Source organism: Vombatus ursinus, unplaced genomic scaffold (assembly GCF_900497805.2).
Source record: "Vombatus ursinus unplaced genomic scaffold, bare-nosed wombat genome assembly UNPS02015401.1, whole genome shotgun sequence".
Taxonomy (NCBI): domain Eukaryota; kingdom Metazoa; phylum Chordata; class Mammalia; order Diprotodontia; family Vombatidae; genus Vombatus; species Vombatus ursinus.
In genome coordinates, this window is record NW_020955179.1 from 25,026 (window position 1) to 52,384 (window position 27,359).

The window sequence follows — 27,359 nt, forward strand, 5'->3', positions numbered from 1 at the left end:
AAAAGTTATGTCCTGAAACACAGCCAACCAGGAAAAGTAAAACTATATTACCTAAGCTAGATGAAAATCAGAAGAAATAAAATTTCCTGAGGAAAAAAAACTGTCTCAATATTGTAATATTGCTATTATTCCTAAGGAATGGGGAGCTTTTGATTTTAGCAAAGTATTAAAGACTCAATTTTTAAAGTGACAATTTATGACTTTAAATAATTGTATTGCTAAAACATATCTCTAATTTAATATAGCTGAATAAATGAGTGAAAAAGAAAAAATGAAAGCACCTGAATATGACAGAAGTGAGGAGACTTTGAATTTAAAACAGCAGAGCCAGGAGATTCTTTAGAACAGAGCATGTCTGACTTGGAGATGAATTACAAGAGAATGTATTAGTGGCTGAATGGAGCTTAGAATGGGCCACTAGGTGGCGCCTGCAGTGGATAGCGCACTGGGCTTAGAACCAGGAAGACTCATCTTCCTGAGTTTCAAATCTGGCCTCAGATACTTCCTAGCTGACCTTGGGCACATCACTTTACCCTGTTTGCCTCAGTTTCCTCATTTGTAAAATGAGATGGAGAAGGAAATGGCAAACCACTCCAGTATCTCTGCCAAGAAAACCCTAAATGGGGTCATGGACAGTCGGACATAACTGAACAACAATAACAAAGAGCTTAGAACGGAGAATTTCTGCAGCAGTACAAGCTTAAGATATTAGAAATGAGTTTTCAAATAGGAGCCAGAATTGCAGACTTCCAAGGGCACGGAGAACAAATAAAATCAAAGTTGTAAGGGGCTGAAAAATATAGAATATGAAAGATATTCATAGCCTGAGAACAGATATTGTCCAACCTAAATAAGATGTGAGCACATGGAATATCTGATGAGGGAGTAGCCAGAGAGAAGAGAAGGGATGAGCTGGCAGAGAGCTTAGAGGAAGGGCTAGAAGAGCCAGGAAAGGCCTTAGAATACACAATTTCAAGACTACTTTGGGCCATCAAACCACACAGTGTCACAGCTGGGAGGGCTCTCAGAACAAAGGTTGTGAGTGATCAGATGGGCCTGAGAACACACATCAGAGCTGGGAAAGAGTCGTGTTCATGTGCTCAGAGGTCCAAATTTTGGGGAAAGCAAGCTGAATTTTAAGAATATTTTAAAAGTGAATTATGGTATAAAATGCAGCAGGTGTGTCAAAATAAATTTTATAAGCACAACATTGATCCTCTGAATTAAAATTCATGTCATGAATTACACAGCCAAAGTGAAATGTTGAACACACAGTGCCAAAACTGGATCTACCAGCAAACGATGAAAAAAAAAACAGTAGAATAAAAAACAATAGTCTTCAGAAAATAGGACGCCTGACTTGGAGGGGCCCTCCCAGAGAATATATTGGAAGATGGATGGAGCTTACAATGGAGAATTTTCCTACTGGGATGGCAGTCTGAACTCTGAGTGTCAGAGCTAGAAGTTGACAAAAAGCCAGAATAACAAATGTGGGAGGGAACATAGAACATGGAATGTCTCATCTTGGAGGGATCTAGAACCAAGTGTACTTTATCTAGATGGGAACTTCATACTTTGAATATCAAAGGTGGGACAGACCTGAAAACACAGAAAGTAAAAATCCTTAGAACTGTCAGGCCTGGGAGAAGCCACGGAGAAGCGATTGTCAGAGCTGGAAAGGCAGCGAAAACAAGAGATCTGAGAACATATAATCAGTCAGGACTAGGAGTGGCCTTAAAATTTCAGAGTGTCAGAGCTGGGGTAACTCTTAGGACAGAGACTCTCAGAGCTCAGATGGTGCTGAGGACATATACTACCTTCTCTTTGAGGAGTGTGGTTTCTGTGCTCAGAGTTCTACCTTATGAAAAGGAACAGGTAAACTGAGGAAACAATAACAAAGTCTAGATCTCATGGAGGAGCAACATATATTTCAGCATAATTTAAATCAGCACAATGTTGATCCTCTGAATTAAAAAGTGTGTCCTGCATCTCACACAGGCCAGTAGGAAAGGACCATACCAGGCCTAAACTGGCAGCAATTTTAAAAAAGAAAAGGAAAAAAAACTGAAAAAAAAGTAATGGAATTCAGAGTCATAAAGGGGTTCGGCTGTTGTAGATAGTACTCCTACTGTTAACTAATGGCCAATATTTATTGAAAAAAACAAGCTAAATGCACAGGATTTAAAAGGGATACAATGTGTGATCTTCAATAATTTTATTGCTAATATACCTATATAATTTTTAAAAATGAAACAATAAATAGATCAAAAGAAAAAAAAACAATCCTAGAATATCAGAGTAGGGAGGGGCCTTTCATTATAAAATGACTGGGTTGGCAAGCCACTTAGAAGAAGGAATAGCAGAGCAGGAAAGCCCTTAGAATACGAAATTTCAGGACTAGCTTGGGCCATAAAACTCCACATTGTCAGAGCTGGGAGGGCTCTTAGAACATAGATTATCAGAGCTCAAAGGGTCCTGAAAACATAACTGATTTGTTTTTCTGCTCAGAGTTCCCATTATGGGAAGGGACAGGTAAATTTAAAAACAAAATTTAAATAACAAAGTAATTTAGAGTATGACATGCAACATATGTTTCAACATCATTTCAGAGGAAGGAGGGGCTTTTGCACATAAGAGACCTAGGCTGGGAAAGTCTATAGAAAATAGGATGTCTGACTTGAAGGTAGATGCCTTCCAAGAGGATATATTGGTGGGTGGATAGATCTGAGAATGGATCATTTCTGTGCTGGGATGGCAGTCAAGACTCTGACTATCAGAACTGGGAGGTGGGATAGTATCCAGAATATGAGACTTGAGAAGGTATGGCCAACACAGAATGTGTGAGTTGGAAATAACTTAAAATCAATGGGGCCTGAGCTAGCTAGGGCCCATCAAATTAGAATATCAGACTTTAGATCACAGAAAGTAAGAGAGAGCCACAGGACCACTGTCTGATTCAGTGATATATGAACACAAGGAAGAAGCTAGAGAGATGAGAAAGTTAGAAGTAACAAAAAACTTAGAGGAAGGGATAAAAGAGAAAAGAAAAGCAGTAGAAATTGCAAGTTTGGGACTAGCTTTGGTCACAAAAGCACAGTGTGTCAGAGCTATGAGGGCTTTTAGAACATAGATTATCAGAGCTCAGATGGTCCTGAGAACATAAAGTATCGTTGATGGGAAGGAGTTTGCTTTCTCTGCTCCAAGTTGCAAGTTATAGGGAAGGACGAGTCAATTTGAACAATAAAAAAAGTATATTTAGAGTATGAAATGCAAACTATATCACATTATAATTGATATCAGCACAATAGTGATCCTCTGGATTAAAACTCATGTCCAGCATCGGTCACTCAGTCAAAGATGACCGGTCAACATGTAGTGCTGAATCTTGTTCTAATTTTAAAGAGAGACAGAGAGAGACAGAAAGGTGAAGAAAGGAAAGGAGAGAAAAGGAGATGGGAGGGAACAAGGGCAGACAGGAGAGGAGAAGAAAATAACTGAAAACACAATAATTAAGACTGCTAAAGATATAACTATTTTTGTTAATGAATAGTCAGTATTTTTGAAAAAATAAAACACGAATACAGAATTCAAAACAAAAACAATCTGTGCTGTCAAATGATTGTATTACAAATACGTATATGTAAATTAATATAATAAAGCTCAAGAATTAAGTGGAAAGGGAAAAAAACCTTTAGAACATCAAAGGATGGAGAGAGAAGACTGACCATAACATGGCCCAGCTGAGATAATAGTGTCTGACTTGGGGGGCCCTTTCCAGAGAATCTATTGGAGGCTGGAGAGAGCCCAGAATAGTCTTCCAGTGCTGGGACAGCAGTTCTGGTTCTCAGTGTGAGAAGCAGGAGTTGAAAAAAGTCAGAATATCAGACCTCAGAGAGAGTGTAGAACACAGAATGAATGAGTTTGGAGACATCTCAGAATCGAGAAGGCCTGAGCTGGATGGGGGCCTGGAATCAGGAATAACAAACATGGGAGGGACTTTAGAACACAGAAAGTTAGAGGTGGTCAGCAACAAAGAAGAGAAAGGGTATGATTCAGTGGAATGTAAGCACAGAATGGAGGGCCTGGGAGAAGAGAGAGAGAAGAGCATGTCAGAGCAGGCAAGGCACTCAGAAGAAGGGACATCAGAGCCAGGAAAGCCTTTAAAACATGAAATTTCAGGACTAGCCCGGGCCACAGCACCACAGTGTCAGAGCTGGGAGGGCTCTTAAACAAAGATTATCAGAGCTCCAAAGGGCCTTAAGATAAACAATATTAGTGCTAGGAAGGAATTTTGTTTATGTGCTCAGGGGTCCAAGTTCTATGGAAGGAAAGTTAAATAAAGAAAACATTTTAAAAAGCATATTTATAGTATAATATGTAATATATATTTCAATATATCATCTATGAGCACAGTGGTGATTCTCTGAATTCAAAATAATGCCCTGAGTCATACCATCAAAGGGGAAATTTGAGTATATCATGCGTAATCTGGATTTAAAGGGAAAAAAAACTGACAAAAAAATTGCTTGTAATGTTTTCAAGGAGAAAGCCTCCTGTACATATTACTGTTATTGTGAAGGAATGTATTTATAGAGAAAATAAATGAAGTGCACAGGATTTACAAGGTAAACAATTTGTGACTTTAAATAATTCTATTTCTAATAAATATAAGGCATTTAATACAATAAAACTGATTAAATGAGTGAAAAGGAAAAAAAAACCTTGAATATCAGAGGATAGTAAGGTCCTTGAACATAAAGTAATTAGGATGATGGGAGGGTCTTTAGAAAACAAGATGTCTGACTTGAAGGTGCCTTCCTAGAAAATATATTGGAGAATGGACAGAGCTTAGAATGGAGAATTTCCAAGCTGGGATGGCAGTCAAGGCTCTGAATATCAGAACCAAGAGGTGATATAGAAGCCAGAATATGAAACTAGAGAGGGTATGCCCAATATAGAATCTCTGAGCTTGGGGGAAATTTAGAATCCACGGGGCCCAAGCTAGATGGGGCTTTCCAACCTAGAATATCAAACGTGGGAGGGACATTAAATCATAGAAAGTAAGACAGTCAGAGCCAGAGAAAAGAAATTGCCTGATTCAGTAGGATGTGAGCACATAGAATGGTAGGCCTGGGAGAAGCTAGAGAGAAGAGCAGGTCAGAGTAGGCAGGGCACTTACAAAAATGGATAGCAAGCTAAATATGCCATGCCTATCCTGGCTCCAATGGAAAATAATGAAAAGGAAAACATAACTGACAAAGAAGTCAATGCAAGCAGTGTTTTCAAGGACTAAGGCTGCTAGTGTTGATAATGAATGGTATATATACATATATATGTATATATACACACATACATAGGTCAGTTCATAGGATTCACAAGGGAAGCAATTTGTGATCTTATGGATTTACACTGCTAATACATATATGTAATTGAATATATTAAAACTGAATAAATAAGTGAAAAGGGAAAAAATCATCCTACAATAACAGTCAAGGATGAGGACTTTGCCCATAATGTGACAGCTTTGGGTGGGTCTTTAGAAGACAAAATGTCAACTGGAGATGCCTTTCAAGAGAATATTGGAGAATGGATAGAGCAGAGAATAGACAATTTTAGTGCTGTGACAACATTTCAGTCAGTGGGTCAACAAACATTTATTAAGCCCCTACTATGTGCCAGACCCTGTGCTAAGTGATGAGGATATAAGTAAGACCCAAAAACCCCCCCCCAAAAAAACCAGTCCCTGCCCTCCAGGATTTTACTATCTAATGGGGGAAGAGCACACACAAAAGCAGCTGAAGAGTCTGAGAGGGAGTGGAGGGGAGGGAAGGATAAAGTCTAGCGCCACCCAGGACATGGTGGAGAAGGCAGTCAGAGAATCTTCAAAGTATTGCAGCCAGGTGAGAAATGAAGAAGCCTGTGAGCTGGAATACTGGATGAGATCTTATAGGATGTTATCCCAATAATGAACTTCCTGGGGCATGATGGCGGTTTCAGTCAGAAAATCCTAAAGCAGTAAAGCCAGGTAAGAAATGAGGAAATGGGTGAGCTGGGATTTCTCCTTAACTGCTGTTTAGATTTCATGAACCCAACCTCCAATCAGAGAGACAGAGGGTAGTGATAAGGTCAAATATTGAGCTGAGGTGATCTTTGAAGATGATAAAGTTATCCAAATGAGCATTCTGGGGCACATAGAGAAGACAGAAGGAAAATCTCAAAAGGAAATTCCAGGCTCTAAGTTTGAAAATCAAGAGTTGTCATAAAAGCCAAAATATCCTACTCCGTTGGGCATATAGAACATAAAATCATTGAGCTTGGAGATAATTTACAATCAAGAGTGCCTGAGTTGGATGGAGCCCTAGATCTTAGAATATCAAACATGGGAGGGGAACTTAGAACACAAAGACAGAGATGGTCATAGCCAGAGAACAAAAACTGTCTGAGTCCATGGGATGGGAGCACACATAATGTACGGCCTGGGACAAGCCATACAGGAGAATGTCAGAGCAGACAGGGCACTGAGAAGAAAGGCTATCAGAGCCAGGAAAGCCTAAGTTAGAACATACAATTTCAGGATCAACTTTGGCCATAAAACCACATAACGTCAGAGCTGGGAGGGCTCTTAGAAGACAGATTATCAGAGTACTGGTGGTGCTGAAAATACCCAATATCAATGCTGGGAAGGAATCTTGTTTATGTGCTCAGGGGTCAAAGTCATGGGGAAGGAAAGTTAAATTCAAAAACGTTTTATATATCTTGGGTATTTTAAATATTTTGGTATAAAAGAACACATATATTTCAATATAATTTCTAAAAGCACCTCTAAATTAAAGCTCATGTCCTGAATCACACAGTTTAACATAATTCAGCTCTATCCTAACCCTGCTCTAAAGGAAAATATTGAAAAGGAAAAAAAATCTGTCAAAAATTAAATGTATGCAGAGCTTTCCTGGGGTACAGTTGATATAGCTATTACTAATATTTACAATGAATAGGCCATATATATATATATTTTTAAATAAGGTAAGTACACATGATCCATAATGGAAACAATCTATGATCTTAAATAATTGTATTCCTAATAAATATAAATAATTTGATAAATTAAAATTGATTAAATAATTTAAGAGGAAAATAACTATTATATTATAGAAGGAGGTGCCTTTTGAACATAAAATAATTGAGCTGGGAATTAGAACATGTAATGTGTGACATAGAGGTACCTTTCAAGCGAATATATTGGAGGCTGGATAGAGCTCAGAATGGAAAATTTCTGTTCTGAGATGGGCTGTTGAGACTGAATATCAGAACTAGGAGTTGACATAGAAGCCAGAATGGGAGACTTGAGAAGGTATGTCCAACACAGAATGTCTGAGCTTAGAGGTAATTTAGAAACAATGGGACATGAGCTGGATCGTGCCTTCCAATGTAGAATATGAAACATCAGAGGGTCTTTAGAACAAAGAATGTGGGAGGTGGTCAGAACCAGAGAAAAGAAATTGTCTGATACTGTGGAGAATGTCAGAGCTGAGTAGTCATTTAAGAGAAGGAATATGAAAACTCACAAAGCTCTTAGCACATAAGATTTCAGGACTGACTTTGGCTATGGAACATCACAGTGTCAGAGCTGGAAGGGCACTTAGAACATAATTATCAGAGCACAGACGGTCCCAGAACACAAACTATTGCTGCTGGGAACAAGTTTTGTTTCTGTGCTCAGAGTCCCAGCTTATGGTGAAGGACAGGTGAATTTACAAGACAAAAAAGTATATTTAGGGTAAGAAATGCCGACATATATTTCAGTACATTTTCTATCAGCACAATGGTGATGCTCTGAATTAACTTTCATGTCCTGTAGGACATGAGGAAAGCGTGCCCTATCTAGTTCTGATTTTTTTTTTTAAATATGAGATGGAAAAAATAACTGACAAAACAAGAATTACTTGCAGAATCTTGAAGGGTTAAGAATACAGTACCGCTATTGTTACTGGCAATCATTGAAAACATTCAAAAGAGAGAATTTGTGCTCTCAAATGATCTCACTGCTAATTCGTATATATGGGGGTGTATGTGTGTGTGTATACATATACAAAATTTAGTATGTTGAAACTAAAGAAAGAAGTCAAAAAGGAAAAACCCTGGAATATAAGAAGTGGGAGGGAATTTTAACTATAAAATGATAGGAGAGTGTTTAGAGTACTGAATGTCTGATTTGGAGGTACCTTCCAAGAGAACAGATATCAACCACATTCTCGTCTCTGAATATCAGAACTGACTATTGACAAGGAAGCCAGACTTGTGAGGGTATATCTGAGCTTGGATAGGACTGAGTTGCATAAGACCCTCTAACCTAGATTATTAAACGTGGGAGGGACTTTACATCACAAAAAGTGAGAGATGGCTAAAGCCAGTGAACTGAATATTGTCTGATTCCAAGAGTCTGAGCATACAGAATGTGAGGCCTGGGTGAAGCCATAGAAAAGGGAATGACAGAGCTGTCAAGGCACTGACAAAAAGTAATATCGGAGCTAGCAGAACATGTAATTTCAGGACTAGCTTTAGCCATAAAACCACAGAGTGTAAGAAGAGGGAGGGCTCTAACGGCATTGATTATCAGATCATGGATGGTCTTGAGGAATATACAATATCATTGCTAGGAAGGAGTTTTGTTTTCATGTTCAGAGTTCCAATTTTGGAGGAGTGATGAGTAAATTTAAAGATCATTGTCAAAATATATTGAGTATGGCATGCAATATATGTCTAAATAAAATTTCTAACAGTACCATGCTGATGCTCTGATTTAAAAGTCCAGTCCTGAAACACAGCCAATGATTAAAGATAAAAATCTATTGCCTTGGTTGGATGAAAATCAGAAAAATAATTCTGAGAAAAACAAATTCCATGCATTCCTTTAATCTGGTAAAACTGCTATGGATATTTTTATTATTGACAATGAATAGGGATTGTTGTTTTCCTAACACATTAGCTGTTAAGGACCCAATTCTAAAAAGGATACCATTTATTATTATAAATAATAGTATTGCTCAGCCACATGTATAACTTAACATAATAAAACTAACTATATAAGTGAAAAGGAAGGAAAAAAACTCTCGGAAAGCAATCTCTTGAACAGAAATGGACAGAGCCCGTAGATTCTTTAAAACATAGAATCTCTGACTTTGGGATGCATTGCGAGTAGATATCTTGGAGGAGGGATAGAGCTTACAATGGATGGTTTCTGCAAAGGGGGTGGTCATCCAAACTCGGGATGTTAGCAAATAGGAGGCACAATAGTAGATTTGGGAGGGCAGGTAAAACACATAATATCAAAGGTGTGAGGAACCTTAAAACATAGAATGTGAGAGATGTTCAGAGCCTGAGAACAGAAATTATCTTATTCTGTGGCATCTGAGAATACAGAATGTGAAGTCCGGGAGAAGTCAGAGAGAAGAGAATGTTAGAGCTAGCAGAGAACTTAGAGGAAGGGACTGGAGAACAAGGAAAATGGCCTTAGAACATAAAATTAATTTCAGGATTAGAATGAGCCATAAAACCACACAGTGTCAGAGTTGGGAGGGCTCTTATAATATTGATTATCAGAGCTCAGATGGGCCTGAGAACACACAATATTATTGCTGAGAATGAGCTTTGTTTCTGTGCTAAGAATTGTAACTTATGGAGAAGATAAATCTGAACAATAAAGAAGTTTATTAAGTATATGAGATGCAACCTATATGACCATATAATTTACATAAGCACAATGGTGATGTTCTGGATTAAAATTCAGATCCTGATTCACACAGCCAAAGGGGAAATTGGAATATATCATGCCTAATCTGGATTAACAGGAAAACAATGAAAAGAGAAAAAATGGACAAAAAGTAATTGCATGCAGTGTTTTCAAGGGGTAAGGATGCTCTACATATGACTTTTCTTTTTAATGAGTGGACCATATTTATAAAAAAAATAAGGTAGGTACACAGGATTCACAAGTAAAAAATCTGTAATTTTATATAATTGTATTGTTAATATACAAGTGTCATTTAACATACTAAAACTGATTAAACAGGTGAAAAAAAACTTTTGGATATCAGAAGAGAGAGTGGGCTTTGAACATGAAATGACAGGTCCAGGGGGTCTTTAAAAAATACAATGTCTGACTTGGAGGTGTCTTTCAAGAGAAGAGATTTGAGGGTGGATGGAGTGTAGACTTTAAAGGGTATGGCCAACACTGAATGTCTGAGCTTGTAGGCAATTTGGAATCAGTGAACCCTGAGCTATATGGGGACCTCCAACCTAGAATATCACACTTGGGAGGGACTTTAGCACACAGAAAGTGGAGGGTGATCAGAGCCGGAGAACAGACATTGTCTCACTCTATGAGATGTGAGCACACAGAATGTCAAGCCCACGAGAAGCCAGAGAGAAGAGAATATCAGAGCTGGAAAGGCAGGTAGGACAAGTCATATCGGGGCTAGCAAAGTTATTAGAATATACAATTTCAGAATTAGTTTTGGAAATAAAAACACACTGTTAAAGCTGGGAGAGCTTTTAGTACATAGATTATTAAGATGGGCTTGAGAAGACATGACATTGTGGCTGAGAAGTAATCCTGTTTATGTGTTCATGGGTCCAAATTATAGGGAAAGAAAGCTAAATTTTAAAAATATTTTAAGAGTATATTTCTGATATGAAATGCAACACGTATGGCAATATGATATCTATAGGCGCAATGGTGATCCTCTGAATTAAAACTCATGTCCTGACTCACACAGCCAAAAAGAAAACTTGAAAAACAGCAGCCAATCTGGATTAAAACAATGTAAAGACAAAAAAATTAAAAGCTTTCGTGTTTTTAAAGGCTAAGGCTGCAGTAAATATTACTAGTGTTGTTAATGAATGGGGCTGTATTTATTGGGAAAAAAATAAGTACACAAGATTCATAAGGGGGAAAATCTTGTGACCTTAAATAAGTTTATGATTAATATGTATATGCTATTTAACATACTAAAATCGATTAAGGGAAAAGGAAAAAAATAAACCCTAGGATATCAGAAGACAGAGGGGACATTGACCATCAAATGACAAGACGGAGAGGTTCTTTAGAGAATACAGTATCTGACTTGGGGTTGCCTTTCAAGAGAAGATATTGGAGGATAGATAGAGCTTAGAAAGGAGAATTTCGGGGCTGAGATGGCATTCCAGGCTCTGAATATCAGAACTGGGAGTTGACATAAAAGCCATACTATGAAACTTGAAATGATAAATCCAACAAAGACTGTCTAAGCTTGGAGGCAATGTAGAATCCATGGGGCCTGGAACCTGGAATGTCAAACATGGGAGGAACTTTGGATCACAGAAAGTGACAGATGTTCAGAGCCAGAGAACAGAAATTGTATGACACTGTAGGAAGTGAGGACACAGAATATGAGGCCTGGGAGGAGTCGTAGAGAAGAGAATATCAGAGTCAGCAGGGAAGGTAGAATAAGTGATATTAGAGACAACAAAATCCTTAGAACACAGTATTGCAGGACTATTTTTCACCATAGAATCACATGATGTCAAAGCTCAAGAGTTTTTAGAATATGGATTATCAGAGTTCAGATGGTCCTGAGAACACACAGTATCAATACTGAGGAGTCTTTTGCACGTGCTCAGGGGAACAAATTATTGTGAAGGTAAGTTATATTTTAAGAATATTAGAAAAAGTATATTTATTCCACAAAATGCAACATATGTGTCAATATAATATTTATAAGCACAATGGTCATTTTCTGAATTAAAACTCAAGTCCTGAATCACACAGCCAAAGTAGAAAATTTAATATGCAGTACCCTAATCTAAATGAAAAGGAAAATAATGAAAAGAAAAAACTGACAAAAAAGTAAAAGCATGTGTTTTTTTTCAAGGTTTAAGACTGCTGTACATATTACTATTGTTATTGATGAATGTTATGTATTTATTGGAAAAAATAAGGTAAGTACACAGGATAGGATTCATAAGAAAAGTAATTTGTAATCTTAAATAATTATATTGCTAATATAGAGATGTCCTTTAATTGTATTACTAATATAGAGATGTCCTTACTAAAACCAACTAAATAAGTAAAAAGGGGAAAACAAGTCAAGATATCAGAGGAGGGAGGGGGCATTGACCATAAAATGACAAGGTTGTCAGGGTCTTTAGAAAATATAATATCTGAATTAGAAGTGCCTTTCAAGAGAATATACTGGAGGATGGATAGAGCTTAGAAAGGAGATTTGCAGGACTCAGATACAGTACTGGGCCTGGAGTCAGGAAGATCTGTGTTCCAATCTGGCCTCAGAACCTTAAAAGCTATGTAACTCTGGGCCTGTTACCTAACCCTCATTTGCCTCAGTTTCCTTATTTGTAAAGTGGGGATAATGATAACATCTATCTCCCAGGGTTGTTGTGAGTATCAAATGAAAAAAATACTTGTTTATTTTTGTTTTTATTTAATGGAACACAGCTTTATCAGTAAGTTATCCAACAAGTAAAAAAAGTCTCAGATTGAGTCTCTATTTGTGTTTTTCCATTTGCTTTTTACTTTTTCCACTTTTTTGCCATTTCTTTTTCGAGAGATTAGCTTTTTCTATAGGAAATATATTTTCAGAATGCTGTCCTATATTTTTAGTAGAGAAATTAAGTTTGTACTTAAATTTAGTGGAATTCTCCAAAACTTTGCATGGAAAATGTGGTGCTTGAACCTTGACGTTATTACCATAATGCTTGATTTGCTTTCTTCCGTTAATTCAGAGTTGTTTAATCCCAAAGCAGGTTGTACAGCATTGAAGACACAGTCACACCCTTGGTCAACTCCAGTGACTTTGTTTCTCACAATTTTTACTGTTCCAATGCTTCCACAGAGAGGTGCTCAGCAGTAGTGGCCTCTTCAGTTTTGGAAGGAAGGTTGTTCCCCACAAATGCTGATCTCTTCGCCCTCAAAGGAGCGTCAGCTCGAAGTTCAGCGCTGATGTGCAATCTCTCAGCACTCTGCAAACCATTTCAGTGCCTTTTCAGCAGCAACATAACCAGTAATACTTTTCTCTTCAGGTTAAACTTCATGTTTTAATGCAGCAATCTTTTTGGATAAAGTGCTCTTGGCTGCAATCAAAGAACAGAATCATATGCATTCTATTACTCCTGACTCTTTAAAAAATGACTTCAGCTCTTTTTTTTTTTTTTACAGGAAAACAGGTAAATTTCCCACTAATACCATTCTCTTATTGTTTCCTCTTTCCTCTGCCTTGCTGACTTGAATCTTCTTTCTTTTATTTACCTCAAATGAATAATCTGAATTATCAAGAATTTTACCATTTGCTGTTTTGCTTCCCTTACAGCCTTGATAAATTTTCCTTTTCTGAATTTTTTTCTTCCTCTTCCTCTTCATGATCAGGGCATCCCAAAGCCAACATTTCCTCTGCATCAGAGAGTTCTTTCTTCCCTAGAATTCTCTTTGCAGGTGCTTGTTCAACATCAGCACAGGTTCTTTGAGTGTGGACTGCAATCTCATCTTCATTATGCTTCTTCTTTTTACTGTTAGCTTGGCTCACAGCCTCATGGATGGGTTGCTGCACCAGCAGAGCTGAGGAGTTATGCCAGGTGACTTGTGCCACCCTTGAAGAGCTTAAAGTTAGGGTTGGCACAGTGCCTGGTACATAGTAGACTCTATATAATCATTAGCTATTATTATTGATGATGATGATGATGATGATGATGGTTACAGAAAGTGTGAATTTATGCAGAATCTAGAATATGGCACTTGACAGGGTCCATCCAGAACAGAATGTCTGAGCTTGGAAGCAATTTAGAATCAATGTGACCTGACTTGGATACGGCCCTTTAATCTAGATTACCAAACATGGGAGGAACATTAGAACACTAAAAGTGAGAGATGGTGAGAGTCAAAGAACTAGAATTATCTGATTCCATGGGATCTGAGCACACAGAATGTCAGACCTGGGAGAAGCCATAGAGAAGAGATCATCAGAGCTGGGAAGGCACTTATAAAAAGAAATATCAGAGCTAGGAAAGCCCTGAGAACATGCGATTTCAGGACTAATTTTGACCAGAGCTGAGCTCTTAGCACATAGATTATCAAAGCTCAGATGGTCCTAAGAAAACCCAATTATGATTGCTGGGAAGGAGTTTTGTTTCTGTACTCAGAATAACAAACCTGGAGGAACAACAGGTAAACTTATATAACAATGACAAAATATATTTAGGGTATGGGATGCCATATATATGTCAGTATAATTTGTGGTGATCCTCTGAATGAACTTTCATGTCCTGAATCACACAAAGTTAAAAGATGAACATACAGTACCTAATCTGGTCCTATTTTTAAAAAGGAAAAGGAAAAATAACAGAAAACACAGTAATTGATTGCAGTTTCTTGATGGGTTAAAGCTTCTGTATATTTCAATATTATTGCTGGTCAATATTTATTTAAAAAATAAAGTACACAAAATTCAAAAGAAATTAATTTGTGCTCTCAAGCAACTGAATTGCAAATACATATATGTCATTTAATATACTAAAATTGATTAAATAACTGAACAAGGAAAAAAAACTACCCTAGAATATCAGAGGAAGGTGGGCACTTTAACCACAAAATATTAGGCAGTGGGGGTCTTTAGAAAATAGAGTGTCTCATTAAGAGGTAGCTTTCAAGGGAATATATTAGAGGACAGAGCGTCGAATGGAGAATTTCATGTCCTGGACAACAGTCCAGGTCAGAATCACAAAACTGGAAGTGGACAGAGAAGTCAGAACCCTAGGAGGCACAGAGAATCTAAAATGTCTGTGCCTGGAGGTGATTTAGAATCAAGAGTTCCTGATCTAGATGGAGCTTTGGTTCCTGGAATGTCAAGGGGGGGGACCTTAGAACATAGAAAGTGAGAAAATAGTCAGAGTCTGATTCCATGGGATATGAGTACACAGACTGTCTCTCCAGGCAAGGCAGGTAGAACAAGTGATTTCAGAGCCAGGAAAGTCCTCAGAACATCCAAGTTCCAGGCTAGGAGTGGCCTTAAAATTTCAGAGTGTAGGAGCTGGGAAGAATCTTAGAACAGAGATTATCAAAGTTTGAATGGCCCTGAAAACACATACCTCAGGTGGAAAGGAGTTTAATTTCTTTGCTCAGAATTCAAATGTGAAGTGAGGAACAAGTAAACTTTTTAAGTATACTTAGTATAGAAGATGCAATATGTATTTCAGTAAATTTATATCAGTACAATGGTAAATGTCAGTACTGGGAGAGTAGCCCAGCCTCAGAACAACAAAACTGGGAGTTGATAAAGAAGCCAGAATATGAGATTTGGGAAGGTATGCCCAACATAGAATGTCTGAGCTTAGAGTCAGTTTAGAATCAATGGGGCCTGAGCTAGATTGGGGACATCCAACTTGGAATATCAAACTTGTGAGAGAATTTAGATAACAGAAAGTAAGAGATCGTCAGAGCCAGGGAGCAGAAATTGTCTGATTGTGTGGGATCTGAGCACACAGGATGCAGGCCTTGGAGTAGTCATACAGAAGAGAATGTTAGAGCCAGGAGAGAACATAGAGCAAGGACTAGAAGAGCCAGGAAAGCTCCTAGAACCTGCCATCTCAGGGCTAGTTTGGGCCATAGAACACACAGTGTCAGAGCCAGGAGGGTTCTTAGAATATAAACTATCCGACCTCAGATAGTCCTGAGAGCATACAATATAATTTTAGGGAACACACTTCGTTTCTGTGCTCAGAGTTGCAAGTTATATGGAATAGTTGTAAAGTTGAACAACAATAAAAAAGTTTATTTGGGGTATGTTATATTATCATGTTATATTATATTATATCATATTATGTTATGCTATATTATAGAATAATTTGCATTAGCACAGTGGTGATCTTTTGAATTAAAACTTATGTCCAGAATCAGAAGGCCAAAGAGGAAGTTCAACTATACCAAATCTAATCTGAATTTAAAGGAAAAAAGTAAAAGAAAGAACTGACAAAAAGTAATTTTATGCAGTGTCAAGGGATAAGGATGTGCTATATATTTCTATTATTATTAAAGAATGGCCTATATTTATTTTAAAAATTAAGGTAAGTAGAAAGGATTCAGAAGAGAAACAATTTGTGATTTTAAATAACTGTACTGCTAATAAATACATACCATTTAATATGCTAAAAACTATTTAATTAAGTGAAAAGGAAAAAAAAACTAGCATATCAGGACAGGAAGGTTTTTGAATATGAAATAACTAGGCTGAGAAGGTTTTTAGAAAATAGAAGCTCTGACTTAGAGGTACCTTTAAAGAGCATATATTAAAATGGAGAATTTCCTGCTTGGACAATAGTCCAAGCTCTGAATATCGGAACTAGGAGTTTATATAGTATCCATAATATGAGACTTGAGGAGGTATGACCAACATAGAGTATGTCTGAGATTGAAGGGAACTTAGAATTCATGGGGCATGAGCTGGGTGGGACCTTCTTACCTAGATTATCAAACCTGGAAGGAACTGATCCGAGTCAGAGAACTGAAATTGTCTGATTCTGTAAGATCTGAACATATGTCAAGCCTAGGAGAACTCATAGAAAAGGGAATATTAGAACTGGGAGGGCACTTAGGACAAGAAATATCAGAGCTTGCAAAGCCATTAGAACCTGCAATTTCAGGACTAGCTTTGACCATAAAAATCACATAGTGTCACAGCTGCTGAGACTCTTACAACATTGGTTATCAGAGGTAGGATGGTCCTGAGAATACACAAAATCATTGCTAAGAACAAGTTTTGTTTCTGTGCTCTGAGGTCCAATTTTGGGAGAGTGATAAATTCAAAAATCAATATCAAAATATATTTAGGGTATGATATGCAACACATTTCAATATAATTTCTCTCAGTGCCATGTTGATGCTCTGATTTAAAATTCAGGTCTTGAAACACAGCCAATGAGGAAAGGTAAAAAGTGTATTACCTTAGTTGGATGAAAATTGAGAAAAAAAATTTGCTGAGAAAAAAATTTCATGTACTGCCTTCATCTGAAGGAAAAGTTAAATGGCTTACAGGAAAAACTAGACAGTAATAGTAGAGGGCCACAATTTATCCCTCTCAGACATAAATAAATCTAACCATAAAATAAATAAGAGAAAAATTAAGAAGATGAATAAAATTTTAGAAAAGTTGAATATGATAGACTTCTGGAGAATATTTCATGGGAACTGAAAGGAACATACCTATTTCTCAGATGATCATGGGACATTCACAAAAACAGATCATGTATTAGGACATGAAAACTTCACAAAAAATGCAGAAAAGTAGAAATATTAAATGCATCTTTTTATGACCATAATGCAATGAAAATTACATTTCAAAAAGGGCCTTTGAAGCAGAGTTTAATAATTAATTGGAAACTAAATAACCTAATCCTAAAAAATGAGTGGGTCAAAGAACAAATCATAAATATAATCAATAATTTTTTTAAAAACAATGACAACAGTAAGATAACATACCAAAATTTGTGGGATTCAGGCAAAGCAGTACTTAGGGGAAATGTATAGCTCTGAACACTTTTATCAATAAAAGAAAGAAAGCCAATCAATAAGCTGGGCCTGCAACTAAAAAAATTTTTAAAACTAGAAAAAGAACAAATTAAAATCCTCAATTGAACACCAAATTAGAAATCCTGAAAATAAATGGAGAGATTAATAAAATTATAAGTAGAAAAAAAACACTGAACCAATAAATAAAAGTAGGAACTGATTTTATAATTAAAAAAAAACAATATGATAGATAAACCATTGGCTAACTGGATTTATAAAAAGAAAGAAGAAAACCAAACTACCAGCCTCAAGATTGAAAAGGATGAATGTACAACCAATAAAAATGAAATTAAAGCAATTACTAGGAGCTATTTTTGCTCAATTATATGCCAATAAAACTGACAATCTAAGTGAAATTGTTGCGGTCTGAGAGGTTGAGACTCCTCGAAGACTAGAGTACAGGACGGGGTCGTCTGGAATGAATTCATAGACTCAAGCATTCTTTAAGTCAAGTTGGCAAAAAGTTTATTGTTACACTTTTCAGGGGGCAAGGATTCTTAAGGAACATGCGAGAGACTGAGGATGGAGCTAGGGTTTATATGGAAAAGGGCATGGGAAAGGAATGCCAGGGACACTGATGAAGTAATCTAAAGGTCCAGGTGTCTTTGGGAGATATGGATGGGAAAGTGTAGGGAGTATACCAGACAGGGAGGGAGATGTCAGAGGCATGGATCTTGGGAATCTGGCAGGAGGAAGAGTCCCTGGGCTAGCCAAGGACAAAACTCCTTGGGTCAGACAAGACACCCTCTCCCTCTGTCCTGATTAGAGAATACTCTGCAACAAGGGAAAGTTTTCTCACAAGACAGGAGCTTACTAAGGAATTGGGAGGATTCCAGAGACATGATCTTAGGGTTGGGGCCTAAGCAGCCTAGCATTCTCTCACCCAGCTTTGTGTAGCTACACCAGGGAGAGAGATAAGGGTCTTGCTGGGGCCCACTCATGAGTAATTTCTGGGCACAGTGTCCTTGGGCTGGGGAGAAATTGTCAGAGACAGTGTTTCTGAGACTAGAGAGAAATTGGGATCCAAATACAAGCACAAGCACCCAAACACAAGCACCCAAGCACCCCATCATTATGGATAAACATTTGTAAAAATATAAATTGCTCAGTTTAACAACGGAGGAAATAGAATACTCATTTATGTTTTTTTCAATTATTTTTCTCTATGGGTTATTTATTCTATTTCTTAATTCTATTTCCAGGACTAGATGGATTTACAAGTGAATTCTACCAAACATTTAACAAACAATTAATTACAATACTACATAAACTACTTGAAAAAAAAATAGGCAAAGGAGTCCTACAAAATTTCTTCTATGATACATATATGGTTTTGATACTTAAACCAGGGAAAGCAAAAAGAGAAAAAGAAAACTATAGACCAATTTCCCTAATGAATACTGACACAAAAATTTTAAATAAAATACTTGCAAGGAGACTACAGCAATATATCACAAAGATCAAACACTATGACCAGGTGGGATTTATACCAGGAATGCAAGGATGGTTTAACATTAGGAAAACTATAAACATAATTGACCATATCAAAATCAAAAACAGCAAAAATCATTTGATTATCTCAATAGGTGCAGAAAAAGCTTTTTGACAAAATACAATACCCAGTCCTATTAAAAAAACACTAGAAAGCATAAGAATAAACTGAAGTTTTCTTAAAATGATAAGTAGAATCTATTTAAAACCAAGAGAAAGCATTATATCTGTAATAGGGATAAACTAAAAGCCTTTCTAATTAGATCATTAGTGAAGCAAAGATATCTATTATTACCACTATTATTCAATATTAGAGTAGAAATATTAACTATATCAGTAAGACTAGGAAAAGAAATGGAAAGAATAAGATTAGGCAACGAGGAAACAAAACTATTACTTTTTTCCAGATGATACGATGATGCTAAGAACTCTAGAGAATCAACTGAAAAACTAATTGAAACAACTTTAGCAAAGTTGCAAGATATAAAACAAACCCACATAAATCATCAAGATTTCTATATATTCCCAACAAAATCCAACAGGAAGAGATAGAAAATTCCATTTAAAATAACTTCAGGGGGCAGCTAGGTGGCGCAGTGGATAGAGCACCGGCCCTGAAGTCAGGAGGACGTGAGTTCAAATCCGGCCTCAGATCAAAGACTTGACACTTACTAGCTGTGTGACCCTGGGTAAGTCACTTAACCCCAATTTCCTAAAAAAAAAAAAAAAAAAACTTCAGACAGTATAAAATACTTGGAAATCTACTTGTCAAGATATAGACAGGAACCACATTGAACACAACTATAAAACACTCTTCATACAAAGGAAGCCAGATCTAAGTAATTAGAGAAATATTAATTGCTCATAGGCAGGCCAAGCCAATATAATAAAAAAGAGAATACTACCTAAATTATTTTACTTATTTAGTGCCATTCTAATTAACCTACCAAAGAATTACTTTATAGAGCTATTAAAAATAGTAACAAAGTTCATCTTGAGGAATGTGAGAAATAACTCATTCGGACTCAGGAAAAGATGAAGTTAAAAGCGCAGTTTATCATGCAGTTGCAAAGGCAGGTATCCTAACACACACACACACACACCCACCCCCACCCACCCCAAAGCAAGAGTTCACTATTTATTTCTAATCCTGGCCACAGAGTCCCTCCTCTGTTTCCTCATTGGCAAAGTGCTCCTGAGTGTACCACTTTCCGGCATGCCTATTACACATCTACTCCTTGACACATCCTCCCTCCTTCTACATACATCACATGTTCAGAAAATGGTATCTTAACACCTCCTGGAGGTGGAGAAGTTAGTATATCAGCCTATTAAGCATGTGCATTGTAAGTAAAGCTTAACCTTCGTCCTACTTACTGACTTCTACCAGCAAAACAAGATAACGCTGGTTTTACTTAGTTACTTTTCTAGTAGTTGTTTCAATTTTATGGAAAGAAACATTTTCATTATATCTCTCAGGAACAAAAGGTCAAGATTATCAAGGAAATCAATGAAAAAAATGGAAAGGAAGGGGAGGGCTTAGCAATACTATATCTCAAACTATACTACAAAGCTTTTATCATCAAAACAATTTGGGACTGGGTAAGAAATACAAAGGGTGATCAGTGGAACAGATTAGGTACACAATATATAGAAGCAAATGAGTAGAGTTACCTAGTGTTTTTGAGAAACCCAAAGATCTCTGCTATTGGTACAAGAAATCACTATTCAACAAAAACTGTTGGGAAAATTGTAAAACAAAAAATCTGACAGAAACTGGGAACAGACAAATATCTCACTGTACACTAAGATAAGCTCAAAATGGGTACATGATTTAGACATAAAGGAGGGCATCAAAACCAAATTAATGAAGCATGGAAGAAATTACTTGTCAGATCTATAGATAAGTGAAGAGTTCCTGACCAAACAAGAGATAGAAAGATCCATGGAAGACAGAACGGATAATTTTTATTACATAAAATTAAAAAGCCTTCGCACAAACAAGACCAATGCAGCCATAACTAGAAGAAAAGCAGGAACCTGGAGGTGAAGGGGAAATTGTAGCAAGTTTCTCTGATAAAGGTCTCATTTCTCAAATACATAAGGAAATAATCCAAATTTATAAAAACAAGAGCCATTCACCAATTGATAAATTGCCAAAGGATACAAACAGGCAGTTTTCAGTGTAACAATTCAAAGTTTTCAATGGTCACATGAAAAAATGCTCTGAATCACTAATAATTAGAGAACTATAAATGAAAATAACTCTATGTCTGTATCCCAAAGAGATCAAAGAAAAAAGAAAAGGTCTTATATGTACAAAAATCTTTTAGCAGCTCTTTTTGTGGTGGCAGAGTTGGAAATTGAAGGGATGTCCATCAATTGCCGAATGGCTGAATAAGTTATGGTATATGAACATGATGGAATACTATTATTCTGTAATAAACAATGAAGGGCATGGTTTTGGAAAAACCTGGGAAGACTTAAATGAACTGATTCAAAGTGAAATGAGAAGAACCAAGAGAACAATCTGCACAGTAAAAGCAATACTGCAAAGATAATTAACCGTAAAAGACTTAATAACTCTGATCAATACAATGATCCACCACAACTCCAAAGCACTCATGATGTAAAATGCTAACCATTTCCAGATGGAGATGGTCTCAGAGAACAGATTGAAGCATATTTTTTCCTTGCTTTTGGGGTTGAGGATGGGGAACATGACGAATGCAGAAATATGTTTTGCATGACTTCATATGTATGATGGGCATCATATTTCTTGCTTTCTCACTGGGTAGAGGAGGGGATAGAGGAAGGAAGAGAACTTGGAAATGAAAATAAAAATAAAAGACAAAAAGAAACAATGATAAATCCTTAGCTAATCTCTTTAAAAATAAAATAGCAGAAAATCAAATTAGCAAAGTAGCAAATGAGCAAGAAATCATAGCAAAACTAAAAGAAATAAAAAGAATAATTAGAATATATTATGCATGGCTATATGCTAACAAAATTGAAAACACCTTCAAAAATATAAATTATCCAAACTATTAGAAAACTGAATAAAGGTCTTAAATAACCCAATCTCAGAAAAAGAACTAGATTTAGCTATTGTTGTTGTTCATCCTTTGTTCTTGAAGAGGACCAAAGACATCAGGAAGGTGATGTCTTGACTTGAAAGTGAATTGGATTTAAGTGAGGCAGGGCTGTGCAAAGTCACCAACCTCACTCTCTCCTTGGAGCCATCTGGGTCCAGTGGCAAGATATAGGACAACTAGAGGTGACCCCAGATGCAGTGGGAGATCTTGCCCTTTTTAAACTAAGGTCTTTCTCAGGTCTCAGTTTATCTGAGGCAATACCCCTTTTGTGATTAAGGTTAGGTAAGAAATTTTTACTTTTTGACTTTTACCTAGTCAAAAAAAAAAATCAATCTGGGAGGGGAACACCCTCAGGGTTTCTGGCCAAAACAGAAACAATTGCTATTTACACTCACTCTGAGCCATCAAAACCCAAATGATGACCAAGTGAGGCTTGAACTGGGACTTAAGGAACCACTGTAAGATAAAGCCTGGTAGTACTGAGACCACCATGACAGTCTACCCTTAAGGGAAGCTGTAGTTCATAGAATCTATGCATGGAAACCATTGCTATAAGATGGAAAATACTGACAGTAGTATTTTTTAGATTAATACGGTTATGTGTCCAAAAATAGTATCTTGCCAACTTCCAATTTATCTTGCCCCCCTTACCTTGGGTACATCAAAAGTCCCCTGTGTGCCTTGAAACTTGACATGCAAATCAGCTAGTTCCAGGTAGCCACCAAAATCAGGGTTTAAGTATCCCATTATCAAAAGGACACTCTGGATTACATCTCCCCTCCCAAGGAACATGCCACTCCCAGACTTCTCAGTTGAATGGACCTGGTCCTCTATGATCTCCAACAGAGAGCTGCCCTTATGTGATTTTTACTCTGTTACTATGTCTATGTCTGAGTTATATTTGGGTCCCTTTCTCTCTCTCCCCTTCTCCTCTTCCCCCTTTTCCCCTCTTCCTTGTCAACTGCCAATAAAACTTAACATTAAACTGATCCCCACTGTTATTTCATATTATTCATGGCATTTGAACTCATTAAGGTATTTTTTTTCCCCTGACATCTCTGGCTAGCCCACAGCCTTTTCCTTGGGCAAAATTTACCAGGTCTCTGGACAAGTACTTTCCCTAATATTTTTTTTTCATTTTAAAAATATTTATTTATTTTTAACATTCTTTTCTTTTTAAATTTTGAGTTCTGAATTCTCTCCCAACCTTCCACCCCTCCCCCACCCACTGAGAAGAAAAACAAAATTATATCAATTGTACATATGAAATCATGCAAAACATTTCTATATTAGCTGTATCACAAAGAAAGTTTAAAAACTTCAATTTGTAGAATTCATACGTTCTCTCTCTGGAGGTAGATAGCATTTTTTCATCATGAATCTTTTGGAATTATCTTGGATCATTATACTGATCAAAGTAGCCAAGTCTTTCAGAGTTGATTATCATTACAAAATTGCTTACTTTGCACAACGATCTCCTGGTTCTTCTCACTTCACTTTGTATATGTCCCTACTGGCCTTGCCATGTTGTTGTTGTTGTTGCTGTTGTTGTTTTTTGAAACCATGCCCCTAAATACTTGCCTTATTGACAGTCACACCTACAGTGGGGCATTTGGGCACTGTAAGCCCTGTCCTAGAAAATAAGAGTCAATAAATGATCCCTCTGTCCTCCCAGGAGGGACTCCCTCAGGCCATAGGACTGTCACAAAACAATTGGCATGGTTGGCAGGATACTAAAATAACATGGACAATGTAAGTCAGTTCAATTGGCCAAATAATTCTCATTTGACTAAAGTCTTTTGGGAACCTTTTAAAGAAATTTGGAGAGGAGTGATCATCACCTACAGGTCTCATGTTGTGTGAAGGGCATACTGCCTATATTTTTCAGCCTGTTTTTCAGATTGCTGGTCCAAATATTTTAGAGTCAAGGCATAGACTCAGAGAATAATAGAAAACTGTATTTGAAGACAAAGTTCTGGAAGAGTCCTGTGTGTTTCAGGACTAGAGTTTCTCTATGTGTCTTAGGGATAAAAGATCCAGTGACTTGGACCCTGAGGAGGGGGGGCACCTACTTCTTCCCACAATGACTTTAGAAACAAAACTCTTTTGTATGGAGAAGTGCCTAGAGACAGCCTCATCTAATGAGCTGACTCGCCTACAATCCCAGCCTCCTTAGTTGTAGGGAGACCAATATAAGGTTGCTAACTTTTATTTTCATTTTTCACTGATAGCCAAAACCAGAAAATGGACTCGTTTTATGTGAAGATTCAGGGACACTGGCAATAGCCAGATGATGGCAGTTTCAATCCTGACAAGTTTGTATACTGTAAGAATTTATGGGAGATCTGCATTTTAATTAGGAGTAAAAAGAACAAAAGACTATTGGTAATTTGAAATGAGAAGTGTTTTATTTGTATAATGTCAAGTATGTTGTTAGTATTTTCTGTACTATATGTCTTGGTAAACCCAACTGACTTTTTTGCTTTGGCCTGATCAGCCAAAGGAAAAAAGATGTAAAGTATGAAAACTTTTCTGTGGAACTTTTAAAGTTTTCAAAAATATAAGATCTTTCTCTGCATTTCTGACTCTAGCTAAGTTGAGAAGGCAGAAAAGAGACATAAGAAGGAAAGAAATCTTTTTTTGCCCAGTCTGCAGAAATTTATGGAGTCATTAATTAATTAGAACCTAAATTTGTGACTGAAATGTAGTTTATCTACTGTGGATTTCCAAATTGTGGTTTGAATATTTTTATAAATGCTGAAATATCTTAATGAATTTTGGTGGCCCCACTCTGTAGAATATTTTAGGGAGAAACATAAAAAGAAGGCCAGGCTGTGCCAAGGGCTGGTGCCATAGCATTTCACAAGGAAAGACCTAAGAGGAACCATTTGGGACCTGAGGGAGGCTTGGGGCCATGAAGGATCAACTTCAATGTCTGCTGTAATATTGGTATAAAGTGGACCCAATTCCTGAGCCAGCAATTGTTAGGTCAATGAGTTCATCCCATCCCGTCCATGAACATTATGTCTGATTCAACAGGTCAAGCCTGTGGGGATTTTCTTCATTTCCCTTTTCTCCTTGGTATTTCACCATCCCACAGAGACGGGTGGTCAAGAGATCTTCATATGAGCTAGATGATCTCTAGTGGCAATATCATCATTCTGTCCACCCCAACCCCAATACTCATTAGGGAAACCATTCATCTTCAGGCACTGATCAGGAGTAAGAGATGAGACCCACCCTCCAAAGTACTGTGGATATGGGAGGCTATATCCAAACTTATTCATGACAACAATGACATGCCTGCCCCCCATCCCAAAGTCACACACATAAAGATTGCAATTTTCAGGCAGCAAGTCCACATCATTCAGAAATAGGCAGTCCTGATCTTTATCACAAAGGGCCTCCCATACCCCCACATTCAGCAACTTTGCCCTGTTAAATGTTTTATATCCAGCCTGGTGGATGATATAGATACCACAGGCAAGCTGTTGGCATTGCAGAAAAGGATGCAGATGGTAAAGTATCAGATGAAGATGGGGTTCCTGAGCTTAATGTGGCACAATGATAACAATGAGAGATTAAGGCTCACAGTCCCCTGGATGGTACTGGCCCTGATCTACTTGAGGGTTCCTCTCCAAAGTCTGTGCCACTGTTGGCACTGGGCTAGAGGACATTGACACGACCCACTAGAAGTGGGGAGTGCTCAGGGCAGAAGAGCAAACTATCCAGAGCCACAGGAGCCACTGGGGCAGGAGGGGCCCTAGGCAGGCAGCTGAGATTAGAATAACCATCACAGGATCATGAATAATCAAAGTTGGGGCCTGAGGTTTGACCAAATAGGGAACCAAGGCTATAGAAACCACCAAGGGACAAGTATATCATGACAGCCAGCTGGGAGTCCTGAAGAAACATCTTAATGTGTGACTAGACTTGGGTTGTCACTTGAAGGGACATAGGGGGTCCAGAGGGGCCCTGGAGGGTTAGGTCTGTGAGGCATCATCTAGAACCTGTGCCCAGGTCCTGCCTTCAGCACCACCAACCCCTGCTTCCTAGCATTCTTTTATTCCCCCTTCACCACTGTCCTAAGAGCTGGGAAAAAGCTGCCACCACCATCTTGGAAAGGGGCACTGTAGAGGGGGGGAGAGGATAGAGCTCATCTTTTTTGAACTCAAGATAATGTGTAACTTACAGACATTTAGGGGGAGTGAGCCACTCCTTTTTTCAGCTTCCCTTCTGCCAGATGACTTAATAAACTTCTTTCTAAATTATTTCAGTTCTGAAATAATGTTTTGAATATTTCACACTTGAAACATTCATCAAAAATGGTTTCAGAAGTAGGATCTCTGATGGTCAACTCAAGAGGTGGGATCAACTTAGACAGGATCAATCTACATGGCAAGAAATAGGTGAGTAATCTAAGGGTTTGGGTGGAATACAGTCCTTGTTCCTTTGTTTGAACTCTATATAATGTAAGGGGCTGTGTGACACCTTGACCTGTGGAATTACTCAGAGTAGGGTTACAGCTAGCCTAGCCATACTTATTGGCAAATGAAGTCTTCTTGGATTGATCAACCAAGGGTTCTAAATTTGGCCAACAGTCCTCTGGTAGATATCTCTATCTCTGTGTCTCTTCTTTTTTTCTTTTCCTGTATTTCCTTTAACCCTCCTGTGATCATTGTGTCTGTGACTATACTGGCAATAGCTGCCCTGATATCCTGGTAAGTATGGAACTATAATCCAGGACTCAAACACAATGGATACAGTTTGAACCACATGAAATGCCAAGAGGGAATCCCTTATTCATAGTTGATTGAATGACCTGATGAACAGGTCAGCTAACATCAGTCACTCATTCACTTAGGATGACCTAGGTTAATGAGGGAAGCTTAATATATGAGTACTAGTCAAAATAAACAGTTGTCCAGGGTGACACATTTCCCAAGCCAAATGCTCATACCTCAACAGTAGGGTACCCTTCTTTTTCTACCTCTTTACCTTCCCTACGAGCTTATCAGGAAAACCTTTGTCTTGTGTCATATCTAGTATTTGCAGATTCTGTTACCTTGGAAAATTTCTAAGGAGAAAATGCAGCCAGCCATAAAGACTGCTATGTAAAAAACTGCACCCAGACAGTTTAGTACTGGGAAAGATTAATGAAGTTT

At 37.5% G+C, this 27,359-nt stretch overlaps 2 pseudogenes; both read right to left on the reverse strand.

Moving 5' to 3' along the window:
• Positions 1–12,539: 12,539 nt before the first annotated feature.
• On the reverse strand, positions 12,540–22,986 carry LOC114032145 (annotated as a pseudogene).
• Positions 22,987–25,054: 2,068 nt separating this feature from the next.
• Positions 25,055–26,126, reverse strand: LOC114032146 (annotated as a pseudogene).
• Positions 26,127–27,359: the final 1,233 nt, after the last annotated feature.